Source organism: Drosophila busckii, chromosome 3R (assembly GCF_011750605.1).
Source record: "Drosophila busckii strain San Diego stock center, stock number 13000-0081.31 chromosome 3R, ASM1175060v1, whole genome shotgun sequence".
Classification (NCBI taxonomy): Eukaryota; Metazoa; Arthropoda; class Insecta; order Diptera; family Drosophilidae; genus Drosophila; species Drosophila busckii.
In genome coordinates this window covers 4264319-4278434 of record NC_046607.1, presented here as the reverse complement: position 1 = coordinate 4278434, position 14116 = coordinate 4264319, and positions in this window count along the sequence as shown.

Sequence of the window (14116 nt, the reverse complement as noted above, 5' to 3'; positions counted from 1 at the left end):
ATTACACATGTTGTGCAGAATTTTAGCATTTAAGTAGGCCAACCTGCCCAATGTGACACAGTGCGTATGCTTAATACGCAAAATACGTGCGGCTCAGCAAAACAAGCACAATAAACGTTAAAGTGGCAAGAGTAGTAGAAGGGTTGCCATGCAACGTGCATCAAAACAACATTAGGAGCATGTTGGCAAACCAATAAAGCGTAGTCATTGCTGAAAAGAAAGGAAGTCGACAAGTAAATGAACTGCAGCGTATATACATATAGTTAGTATATATAGTGAAGTATATACATTTTGTGTGTGTGTGTGTTTTTTTTTCTTTTAAAGGACATCACGTACCAGCGAAAGCATCGCACCGGTACTGCCGTCAAGCGATCGAGCGATAGACACACGTTCGTGCATGCAGCTGCCCTGGGGCTTTGTCCTTGTGACATGGCAGCGGTCAGGAAGCTAGTTGGGTATTACGCTACGTGAGGTCATTTGGTAAATGTTTTAACAATTTAGATAAACTTAACACATTTCTATAGCCAGCCAGCCAGCAAGCCAGCCGCTGGCCAAAAATGTTAAAATCTTGAGATTAATTATATAAATAAGTCTAGACTGCACACACATACACAGCGTTGTCCTTGACACACACACACATGCACATGAACTTGGCCTTCATCTGTCCCAGGCACAAACGTTTATGATGCTGATAAGAAATGCGCACAGAGCACCCACACACAAAAAAGCAAAATGTGAATGCGTTGGGCGACTGCTGCTCATTTGCCTGTAATTTAGTGTTGAGCACTGTGACTGATAACCAGCCAAGAAAAAAAGAAAAGGGTTCGTCTGCTTGGCATGCAGATGACGCTGTCGTGGACATAATTTACTCAAATTTACAGCGCATATATATGCACGTCAGTAAGTTCAAGTTGTGTATACGTGAAAGCCACGAAAGCTAACTTTGATTAGCCAGGAGGCCATGTCGGTAAGCAATTTACATGTACAGCACTCCTGCTGCTGCCTCGCAATTGTAAAGAGGAAATTCGAGGCCATAAACGTGCGTTTCGCAACTGTGAATACAATTTGCGAATTGCTTTGTGAGTGCCACATAAGCAGGCAGACAATAGACGATAAATTGAATGTTATGCAAATAATACATTTAAAAGCAAAGCACTTTAAGGGACACGCCAGTGCAGAGTTGGAGTTTTTGTTTGACTTGGCCAGTTGACTTGCACGCTTATTGCTCAATCAGTTGACTCAAAGGCTTGCTTGGCCGAGCACATAATGTAGCTGCAGCCGGTGCGTTATGCTTAAGCAAAGAGTGCGTTGCAATCAGTGCAGACCAAAAGTCAATAGCGTATTGCAAGCCAGCGGTTACCTGCCCACACATGCAAGCAAGCGCAAGCTCCTTATCCTGCGGGCTATGCATGCCAATCTATGCTTAGCCTGCAGCGGCTTACAGCAAGCGGAACTACATATGCATGGCTTGCTGCTATTTTTTGCTAATTTGCTGACTAAAATTATATAAAAACAAATTTACGTCTCGCTTGTAATTTGAAACGTAAAAGCTTTGTAGCGGTTAATTAAATTTCTGGCTGGCAACGTCTTTTGCAAGCAGTGCGCAGCTTCTCACACATAAATCTTGCCCTGCTTGCTTCCAACGTGTTGCACAATGCCATTTGTGTTTGGTATGCTTTATGCTTGCCTCTTGTGTAGGCTGCTGGGGCTGGGGAGTGGGGGAGTTGTAGGCTGGTCTGACTACCGCAAGCAGCTTTTATCTGACATTTCCGCTGTTGGCGGCTGTCGGAAGTTGTGCATTGCCATTGTGTAAGAGCAACTGTTCAGCATAACGATTACAATGGAGCCACAACAGCAGCTCTTGAAGCAAATGGTAAATAGCTGCAGCTGCTACTAGTGTTTATAAGCCGAGATTAGAAAAGCATAGCAAATAGTTTGTTAGTTAATTGTTGCTGCGTTCAAGCTAATGCTAAAGCAATTTTTTCTCATTCTTCAGCCATATTTGTTGCCCATTGTCGTGAGCCACAAAAAATTGCCCACAAATTGCGCTTTTATTGTGCGCTGTAATCACAAATGAAAACAGCGCAAAAACTAAAGCATATTTAAGCTGAAGCACAGCAGCCATGCGCCCGAGATCTTTCATTCATTATGCAGGCCATGTGCAGAGTGCAAAGTCTTCAAGTGCCAGCCGCAGAGCAGAGCTGGAATGAACGTTGCCACAAACATTAGCATCGAAGCGCTGCAGACACATGGACGTGCCAGTGCAGCAGTTCTAGCTATCCATTACACCACCAGCAGCAGCAGCAGCAAAAGCAGCGAGGGAGAGATTGCTTAACAAGCCGAGCATATTGTTGCTTGCTCTGCTCCAAAAAATATTTTTAATGCTGTTCTCTTTTTTTTTGCCCATTTGCCGGCTTTTGTAGTTTTTGTTGCCTCCTCCCACTTGCTGCCCAGCGTTTGCTGTTAGCATTTTGATTATACTTTCAAATGAAATTTGCAGAAATTTCGAGTTAGTTGAACGTGGCATAAACTGCATTTAATTATTAACAGCAACAACACACACAATAACCCATTTGGCAGCCTGTGAAATTTGAACAGAAAATCGTTTGCGAATACTTCTATTTATTTGCTGTTAAAAGTTTTTGCAGCCCATCGCATACACAAACAACAAAATTGGGTTAAGAGCGTCGACTAAACGAGAATCAAGCCAAGCCAGGCCAAGCCAAGCGCTTGTGAAAGCGGAAAAACTCCTGAGCTCTCACACAGGCGCTGCTGCTGCTGCATTCGTCAGCTGTGCGGAAGTTTTTACGCTTTCAGCTGTTTGCCTCACTGATTTTGGACAGCCATGCCTACTACTTTCAATGGATTCGCTTGATTTTAATTTTTAGTTTCGTTAAGTGATGGACAAACTAAAGCTGTGACTGCTTGACTGATGGACGACGACGGCTGTCAGAGCCACTGGATAATCGAAAATTTCATGCTATTGTATTATTTTTGTGTGCTGCCATTGTTGTTGTTGTTGCAATGTCCTTTGCATTTTTGCCTATTGGCCAGTTTGAAAATGGAAAATACAAATGCCGATGTTGATTGTTTGCCTGCATTCGTTTATATACCGAACACTTGAATGTCAATTCACATTTTAGTTTCAAGTTTAGTTGGCACAAAAGGCAATCAATTTACAAGGAATGAACTCAGCAGCAACAAAATGTTGTCAAGTAGTTCAATATAAAAACATTTCTACAAAGCTTGTGCTTGAAGAACTCAAGCAGACCAAATTCAAAAATGTTTATTTTAAGAAATGCAAATCAACAAATACCTAATTGCAGCTTATATCAAGCACAGCCTAAAGCTGCCGTGTGTTTTTTACTCTGCCATCCTTGAGTAGCTTGAGCAGGCAAGCCTATTGTCAGTTGGCTAACCCCAAAGCCAATTTAAGTTTCGCTCAACAAGACTGTTATGAATAGCGTCGAGGCAAACTAGAAAACTTTTTGTAAGTTGTCTTTCACAACAATGATGATGACGACGCTGTCACATAATGAAGCGCAGTTTGCACACACACACACAACACACACACATAGTGAAACTATGTAGCAAAAGTATGGAAACGGCATGCCACCGCAATATGTAGCAATTTGCTAAACAAGAAAATAATTGACTTGCCACAATGTAAGGCGAAGACAGCAGCCCACACGAGCACGCACAGCAGCAACAATAACACGACAACGACAACAACATCAGCAACTAACTTTAAGCAAGAGCGCTAAATTCAATTTTGCGCTCTTAAGTATGCAACGCTTTATTTTTTTTTTATTCTAGACAGCCTTTTTTTTCGCCTGTCACAGCGAACGCCCACTTGAGCGGCTAATGGGTTAGAAAAGCGGGTCGCAAGGCATAAAAATTTATGCGCGCAAATGAAGCTCGTGATGGTCATAATATCCTTGTTGTTGTTGTAGTTGTTGTTTTTGTTGTCACTCACTGCATTGTGTGAGGATTTTGCGCAGTTGCTGCTGATGGTGATGTTGATGTTGACGCTGATAAGTGGAACTTGAGCGCCAACAATGCATGAGGCAGCCAACTGCAACGAGCGCCTAGATAAATTAATTAAAGCGGGTTTGCTGTCTGCCCTGCCCATACTTTTACAGTTAATGAACATGACTTTTTGCTGGGCTCAACGCCCCGGGCAGCCATCAAAGCTCCCACACACACACACACACACACACACGCACACACATGTTTAATGATTTGGCGGCTTATGAAATGCGCAAATCAACGCAATAACCGCTCGACCAACACTGCCCGCAGCGCTAAACAGTCTACTAAATTATCTTTTGAGCGTTTCATGTGATGCTGCCTATGTTGCCTGCTGGAAACATGGTCAATGCCATGTCAACAATGTTCGTAGGCAAGCAAATACACGCGCCATCAATTGGCAGTCGTGATTTGTGCCCAGGCACAAAAAGCAAGGCAACACAAATTGGCAGCGCGTGGCAACGGCCAAAATCTAAGTGGCCTAGTCTGCGTGCTACAAATTGCAATTTCGAGCTAATAGCAGACAATTGGCCGCTGTGCAAGCTATTGAAGAGATGAGAAAATTTCAGTCTATTGGGGCTTTCGCTCTCATGTTCGTTCTTTTGCCAAAAATCAATTAAAGAAAGTGCTTGCGACTACAACGACTACGAGCTGCTGCCAATGGTGTCAATGTGTCAATGTGCAATGACCAAGGGCCATGAAAATTGACCAATTAAAGCCTGGCTCAAATTGCATGCATGCCACAGCAAATAGTTTTAGTTTGTTAAGCTGTGCATAATTTCTATGGCAAGCAAAGCGTTTGTTATTTGCCTTGTTAACAGCTGCGTCAGCATAGTCTCCAGCCTGGCCCACAACAGCCACAGACTCCGGGCTGCAGGCCAAACTCATGCATTCATGACAAGCTCAACGTCATTGTTCAAGTGCAACATGAAAAGGACACACACACACACACACACATACAGAGGCAGAGAAAGAGAAAGAGAGTGATCAGCTTGGACGCAAGATGCGGCAAGTTGAAAGGAAAGGATTGTGCACCCAAGCACCGCACTCAATGTGCCCAAGCACAAGAATTATAATGCAAATATGCCATAAACTCAAAATGTCAGAGCAAAGTGCAACGGGAGCAACGTTGCCGCAACGAGACAAACAACAACAGCAGCAACAGCAACAACAACGGCAATGGCAACAGCAATGGATAACATCTCAACATGACGTGACATTGTTTTTGTTGCATGCTGCAGCCAAAGAGCGTGTCTGCGATTGATGTATAGCAAAGAGGCCAAAAGTAGGTTGAAGTGCAACGTGCAGCGTGCAGCAAACATGAGCGTCATTATCTGTTGGCATTGAGCGTGCTCAAATTGTCACCTGTGTGCAAAAATCATAAAAACAAAAACAAAATTTCATTGCACTAACATTAAATTGACATTTAAGGGCAGCTATTTAATAAAATAATGACTGCAAGCCAAATGTGTGTGGCTTTGAACTTGTCAAAGCAACTAAATTGCTTTAAATAATAAAATCTGTTATGCAAATAAAGTAAAAACCAAGGCAAACCTCAAATCTTTTTGCGTATGCTTGTTAAGTAAGCAGCTTATAAAAACTCTTTAGTGCTCGCAATTGTTAAAGAATACAGCAAACTAAATTAGCAGCTGTGCTTATGATTCGACTTTGATTTTTGTTGTTTCCGCTATGTTGAGTTTGCACGATCAAGTGTTGCATAGGCATAATGAGAAACAATGAAATTATGCACGTACCGCAGCCACCCATTGGCTATGCCCTGAGCATAAAACGTGCTCACACACACACACGCACACTTATTAATATAGATGTATGCATACACATGTTCTATGTGTGTGTGTGTGTGTGTAGTGCACTTGCTAGCTGACATACTACGCATATACGTAACTACAGCCACATTAATTATGAAAAATTAGTTACTGATGTGCCTTCGTTGCGGATGTTGCCAAATCACGTGGTGAAAGTTCATTTCGACAGCCAACAGTCATTAAAACGAACATGTGTGTGTGTGTCTGTGTCTGTGACGTTGCCTGCCATAACTTTATGCTTGCCACATAATTATTGTTATTAGGCATACAGCAATTTGTAAAAAAAAAAACTTGGACAGCAAACTAATTAGAGGAAGGCAACGCACTCTTACTCTTTACACAACTTTACGCAAGCAGCTTGAAGTTGCATTTTAATTTATTAATTGATTACAACTCACATCGAAGTATTTATTTTTTGTATTTTTTATCTAGCTTTAATTTTAAAACCACAAACTTCACCGCAAACAAATTATTTGCTGAATTAAACATAATTACAAATCAATTAATTTGTAAAATGCATGCAAGTGATGTCAACTTATAATATCAACTTGTCGTTAGCGCAATTTAGCGCATAAATAGCAGCTGAGCTGGACAGCAGCAACGTTGATAATGTCGTCGTTAATTTTAATGATATTTACCAAGTTTAATGCATTTTGCTGATGTCTGCGTAGCAACTTAATGATGGCAAACGCCTCTGCTCAATACTCTGCATATTTCTTTACAAACACAAACACACACACAAAGTTTTATGTTTAGATAACGGTAAATACGCCTGAATATGTGTGTGTGAACGGCTTATCATGGCAATGCTTCGAAAGCACTTTGCAGTTAGCAAACGCAGACGAGCGGCTAGACAGCGCTAAGGTTAATGGCATAAAGTTTAGCTGCAATTACGATATGGGCTGGCAATCAGTGAGGCACTCACTCCCACTCCCACTCCCCGACCACAGCTTGAGCCAGAGAGGGCGAACAGAGGTCGTGCTCGTAACGCAGTTGCCATTTCACATAGCTAAGTAAATATTTATTGCTCTATTTTAAAATGCACTTTAATGCATTGAAGTTGACGCTGACGCTAACGCTGCGAAGCATAAAAATGCCAACGATGTTGACGATGACATTGATGCTGCTGCTTGTGATGTTGGTCATAGATATTGCGCATACTCGACTTGAACTACTGATTTCAATTTGCAGTTATGAGCATTTTTATGTTTAATAGCCATGAAATCTGATTAAGGTTGCAATTTGCTTTCAAGGCATTTGCATTGATTTTTTTATTCGGACAGCTGAATTGCGCTTCTTTTAAATTAAATTAAATACACATTTGCCGAGTAATAATTCAATTTTAGCAAACACAGCCCCCAGAAGTGTCATAACAAACAGTTGCCTGTAAATGAAATGAAAATTTCTATTTGTCTCCAAAAGTGAAATTCAATTAATCAAAAAAGTAAATTGAGAGCAGACGAGCCGAGCGAGGCATGCCTATGGAGTAGCTGCTGGCTTGGTGTCCAGACGTGAATGACAACGACATCATATTGCATCAAAAAGCAGACAAAACGATAATTTATCATGCTCATATACATAAATATGTATACGCCCTGTGGACGCAGAGAGCCAGGCAGCCAGCCAGTTTGAAATTGAAGGGCGTTAGCCTGGACAAGGCAAGGCTGCTTGGCTATGCTCCAAAAACATTGCTACATGCCAAGCAGCGCCAGCTTAAGGATTGTCAAAGAGCAAGAGAGGAGCAGCACAACTCCTACGCTTGAGCCAAAATGAAAGTTGGCCCGGTGAGCGTACGAGTCCCAGATACACATACATAGATAGCGTGTCATGCAAACGATTATAAAATCATCATTTATCACATTATGTCACACATCCTAGCAGACGGCCAGGCGACAAGTCTGATGTGTCCTCACAGCCTGTGACTGTGACCTGAGCTCAAGGGTTCTCTACTCACGGCAAGGCACAGCCGTGGCACTGACATTTTGTGATATATGACGTTGCAACAACACTTCGGGCGTGTTTTATAAAGACCTTTACGGCAGGACACATAATTATATTAAAGCGCTTCAATGAACACTATGCAGAGTGTTGTTTGGGTTTTTTAGGCCAATTATTGATTATGCAAACAATTTTAAATTGAATTTAACAAAGACTTTAAAACGCATTAGCTGGCAACTATTAAGCTGCTAGCCTGGACAGTAAGTAAAACTAATTTGCTGCATATGTTCATTGTTGTTAGTGCTGCCTTTGGCTTTGCATTAGCACATCTTGCTTGAGTTAAAACTTTATTATTCTGTTTAATTTTAATACTGTATATCACAAATAATGGCTCTGCTTGCTATTTTCAGAAAGGGCAGCGCAACAAAAGCAAATCCCCAAAGTGACTTTCACTTGGGTTTCTATGTGTGTGTGTGTGTGTGCGACATTAAATTTAACGTAAAATAGAAAATGTGCTTTGCACCTTGACTGTGCTTGCCGAGGTGTAAACATAAAGTGGAGCCGCAAGCAGTTGCCTTAGGGCAGTGTTGAGCAAAACACTGAGCGGCTTACAACACTGCTAATGTCAAGCCAAAGTGATTTTTAGCTGTTACTTTAAATGCATCGTTGTAACACACATAAAAATACGCTGACAGTCAGCTTGCAGGCTAAGGAGCATGTAAGTAGAAGTGGGTGGTGGGCTGGGGGCTGTGGCGCTTTGGACATTTGCGCGAGCAACTGTCAGCACGTCAGTAAAGTCCAAAAGCAATTTGTCAAGCAGTTGTGATTGACAGCTAAGGCGACGAAGCAATGTTGCAAAGTGTTTCAAGCACACAACACACACACACATACAAAAAGCAACTGCAGCGTAAATTCTTAGTATAAACAAAATGGCAAGACATACAATGTACATGTGGAACTGAATTCATTGTTGAAATAAATTCAGCATTGCAAACAAATTTTAGGGAAATTTAATAATGCACAAATTCATAGAAATACGTTAGTCTTAAGTCCATCAAAGTGTACATTCATAATATGTAGAGCTTATGGCCCTAAGTTGCCTAAGATTTAATTTGTTAAGCTCTCCTTTGATGAAATAAGTAGAATAAGCTATAATTACAGCAATATGTATCAACAGTGGACTGAGTACAAACAAAACTTATATTTCCAACGCAATATTTCATATTTTTCAACATAATTTATTTAATTTTAAACATGTTTGTAAATAAGTATATGTTTATATAGATAGCAGCAATGCTTTACTTATAAATTGCTGCATTTGATATATAAAGATAAATAAGCTTTATCAAATATATTAATACAATTGATTTGATTTATTAATTTTGCTTTAATCAGCGTTCAAACACGAATGTTTGCATAAGTGAATGCAAATGTAAAAAATATAACAAACTTAAGCTTATAACACATAAATTTAATGTAATCTAACTTAAATGCAAAAAAAACTGATTAAGCTGCAAACAATATTGCAAAAGTTTACTTTAATGAAAGAAGTAGAGCAAGTTATAATTACAGCATTAAGTTTGTATATCGGCATGCCTGACCTTTTTCCATCGTATGTCAATTCGTAGTTGATACGTTTTTCATGCACATATAAAGGTATTGCTGCTATTTATAGTCATCATCGTTCAAAATGAAGCTGAAGCGGATGTCACGCGAGTGATGGTAAGAGCGGAGGAGGTGCAAGGTCGCATTGCTTGTGGCAAGATGGATGGACGCTAGCAGAGGTCAGCTAAAAATATCGAAAATATAATTAGGGAGTGAAAGAAATGACCAAAGCATAAAGCAGCATGAAATTGGAAATTCCTGTACCACAAGCGTGCCCTACAACATATTTGGACGAAAAATTTTAATTTAAACTTTTTGCCACATTTACTCATTAGTGGCAAGTTTTGTGCCCGGCACAACTTGCAACTTGGCTCAACAAGTTTGGCCCCGGCTGTGGGGGCGTGGCAGCAACTAATTTGCCAGTGATTTGTGTGTAGGCAAGCGCACTTTCGCCCAAGATTTATACGAGTTGCCGAAAGTAACATAATTTGCAAATGCGCTATTTGCGCCATTTTAAAAGCGCCTGGCACAATGCAAAATGGCTGCCAGGCTAAGCCAAGTGGACCGCATAAATACGCTATGTATGCATATAGAAATATGATTTAAAAACTTGCAGCAGGTAGGCCTAAGAGCAAAGCCAAGCCACCCAGCCAACCACCCAGCTTCACAGCCAACTTGCAATAGTTTGTCGTAAATAACTTTTTTTTTGCGCTCTCTCGCTTTCTCTAGTTCACAAGTTGCATTAGTTGCATAAGTTGACGCTGCGCATAGCTCGAGTTCGCGTTGCAGAACATAAATCAGCAGCACGCGCGGCGCAGCAGCGTCTACAAGAGTTATTGTTGTGTGGGCGGTGCGGCTGTGTGTGTTAAGCCGATTTCCGTTATATAGCCCATGCCAATGCATAAGTCAGCTGGGGTCATCATAGGCAGCGTTGCGGTCGTGAAGCCAACAACAGTGAAACTAGAGCAATGTTATGATAAACAAGTGCTGCCCATTTTTACAGATTGCTATGCCAGTCGTAGTTTTTATTTGCATTCATATGGCATTATTAAATCCATATAAATATCACATATACGCCGCGTGGACATTAACAGTCGCGCAATAAATTTGCTACGCCATAAGCCCAACGAGCTGACTTAACCGAAAAACGTAAGCATGCGTCTTTGGCATCCTAGCCTAGCATCCTAGCAGCATAAGCAGCAGCAGCAACAAAAAAAGGCGCATAAAGAAATTTTAATAGAGCACTTAATGCATAAAATATGAACATAAAAGTTGCGACCAGGCAACACACATAAAAACTGCCAACAAGTTGCGTGCGCCTCGTAGCTATCATGATGGTTAAAGGGCTGCTACTCTAGCGCTGGTGCTGGCGCTGGCTGGGCTAGTGACCGTCAAGGAGAGAGCTTCGGTTTAATTGCGTTTAAAATTGTGTAAATTGAATTTTTAACGCTAAGTTGCACAGCAATGTTGGCCAGCCCACTAAACATGCATAGTAACACGCATGTTAACCGCTCTTTCTCTCTATGTGCAGGGCGGGGCCACTAAAAAAAGGAAATGAAGTTATTTCGCACGCAGTCAGCAACGGCAACAACAGCAGCTTTAGGTTGAACTGAGGCCCAAGGGGGCGTGACTCAAATATTCGCTATCTTGAGCCTTCGGCAACAACAACAACAACAACAAATGTTGGGTTAGCCAAAAAGTAAATACGCTTATGGTACAGACATTGCGAAGCGAAACGCCAGCCAAGGTTATCACATGTAAAAGGGTAATGTCTGCTCGGCACATCACGCCTACACACCCTAAGCCAAATGCTATTTTAAACTGCTTGCGTATGGACTGCTGCGTCTGTCTTGCCAGTCCATTAGTCTCTGCAGCGTCTGCGCATTTTTATGCTGATTTGATATATGAATCGCTGGCATACCATCAATCAGCGCGTCTATGAGCTCCCTAGCCATAGGCAACCGCTGTCAATGACATCGATAGCTTTGCATTCTGCTACATCGTTAAGCCATGTATGCCAGACTGCCACTTCATTGTCGTACAAAGAACAGAGCATATATGCAAACTCTTGGCTTTGTTCTCTCCCATTCGCTGAGTCGCTGCTTAGCGCAATTAGTGAATCAGCAATTACAGCAGACGTTACAAATGCGTAACTTGTATGCTTGACAGCTTTATGAAATCTTTGGCATTAAATTGCGCGCTGGGTAGTCATGGCTACGTTAAGTCTACAGCCAATAAATTTTCGATTCGACTGAAATAAGCCGCAGGAAAATTAATTACTGTACTGAAATTGGATATCGATGAATATTTAGCTACAGATTTTACCTACATTTTGATCAGACCATAAGTTAGGATTCAATTGACAATTTAAATTTCCAATCACTCATAAGTTCAACAACATCAGCTTGCTTTGTTTCATCGGAATAATTGCTGGGACTCATTGATTGAAGGAGAACCCAAAATTCTGTTCAATTCACTGCATGCTCATAAATAATATCACCAGCAATTGCTACCAGCCGTACTGAAGGCAAATTATTATCAAACTTTTTCGAAATAAACTATTGTCCAATAAATATATTTAGTCGTAATGAGTATCAGCGATATAAAAACAAAATGAAGCTGTTATTCAACGCATCATAGCATAAATTCAAAAATAAATAAACAAGCAAATAATAATTGTTTAGCTGAATGCAACGTATGTTTAAGCTTAGACGGTAATAAATTCACAATAAAATTATATTTCTATGAATTAGCTTATGATTTATTTAAACGAAATTTGATTTATCAAACTAATTAGAATTGTTAGTTAAATATTTGTTGAGGAATATTTATGTCGACTTGCTTGCCATAGTTAGTATAATGAAATACATAGCACACTCAGCTAATGAATTAAATTTAAAGTTTTCATACTATGTACAAAAGCGTCTTGCATTGTATTTTTAGCCACACTTTAAAGACAGCTTTAAAATAAATACAAAGCGACGAGTGCAAAACTTAATTGAAAGCATTTGAACGCATTTTGCGCTTGAGCATTTCAATGTGCTGTTCCGTCTCAGTGAGTAATTCCACTAGGGCCACTTGGTTGAGCATTCGTTCTTCTATTGCTACCATTACTCCTGCCATGGGCGGTTCAACTTCTTCGGCGTTAGTTCCGTTTCCGCTGGCCAGTGTACAGAATGTTTGTTGTTTCTTTATTGGTCGAGGGGATAAATTAAATTGTGAACGCTTTTGACGCTTCGAGTGACAGTTGCTGAGCTGCTCATATATGGTGTCAATCTACCCAATAAAATAAGTCGCATTAAATCGTTTTTGAAGTTCACACACACACACACACACACACATAACAACGCACATGTGGGTGCGCATATAAAAACTGTAATGCTTCGAAAAATGCCGGAAAATGCCTTAAAACAAAAAATCAAAGGACCTTGCGCTTTTTACAAGTGTGTGCATGTGTGTGTGCCGTTGGCTTTTTGGGCTGATTGTGAACGCGCCTTTGCCCAGCTGGACTTTTATTGCTGTTGTTGTAATTTGATTTTATTTTTACTGCTGCGCGTTAATAGTCGGTTATTTGGCATTGTTTTATTTGACAATTACTGACCCTGACCAGCAGGAAAGAGAGGGGAAGAAAAACAACAAACAACAGCAATGATAAAAATATATTTATGTGTGGCAAAATACAAAAAGGATTAACGGAAATAATTTTGGCCAAATTGGAAAACAATGCTATAAACCAAATAGACAATAAACGATTTTGTATAAATATGGCACACAATTTTGCTAATAATAGTAGCGTATTCGTTTTAATTGCAATTAGAAGTTTAATATGGCTGAATACGCATATTAGCTAAATTATGCAAATTTAAAGCGCTGCTTGTCCAAGTTCTAAGCTGCGCGAGAGTTGCAACATAAGTAGCGCTAATATGCAATTAATAAAAAATTTATTGTACATAGACCAAAATAGCATAAAATAAATGTGCTTGACTTTTATTTGCACATGTTTTTAAACTCTTGAAACCTCCCGAGGGAGCGTACTGTTTTTTTTTTTGTTTTGTAAAGACAAAAAAAAAAAATACTAATGCTTTGTTTGAATCACAATGCTTGCATACATGTGTGTAAATTTACACATTTTGTATTTTTGTTAACAGTTTATGCCTTTTGTTATTACGCTTTTATGACTTCATGCCGCTTTTTGTCTGCGTCATTGTTGTTTTATGCACACACACATACGCACGCACGCAGAGCCAAGCGCGTACTTTTACGTTGTAAAAGCAGAAACACACACACACACACAAAAAGGCAATACTCTTGAGCGTATACTTAATATGGCTTTTACTTTGTCATCAGCTTGAATTTGTAAATGGCATCGAATTGAATGGCAAGCAACGAAATGCTATTTATCTCAATTAAGTTGTCTTTAGTCCAGAGACTGTTTACTATTTAATTAAACATTTACGTTACGCAAAACGATATCAAATTTAAAATTTGATATAAATATATCAAAATTAATAACAGCTTTGCATTACATTATTGCATTCGAGCAAACGCTTCACCCAAACATCAAAGATTTTTTTTATTTGCGCCTTTGTAATGCTTTTCCACTCGAGCAACGGCAATCAATACGTACACACACACACATATATGAATGCCATGATATTTATTGAAATGCAATATTGAAAAGTTCACAAAAAGCATACACAGCATGGTGAGCAAAATAA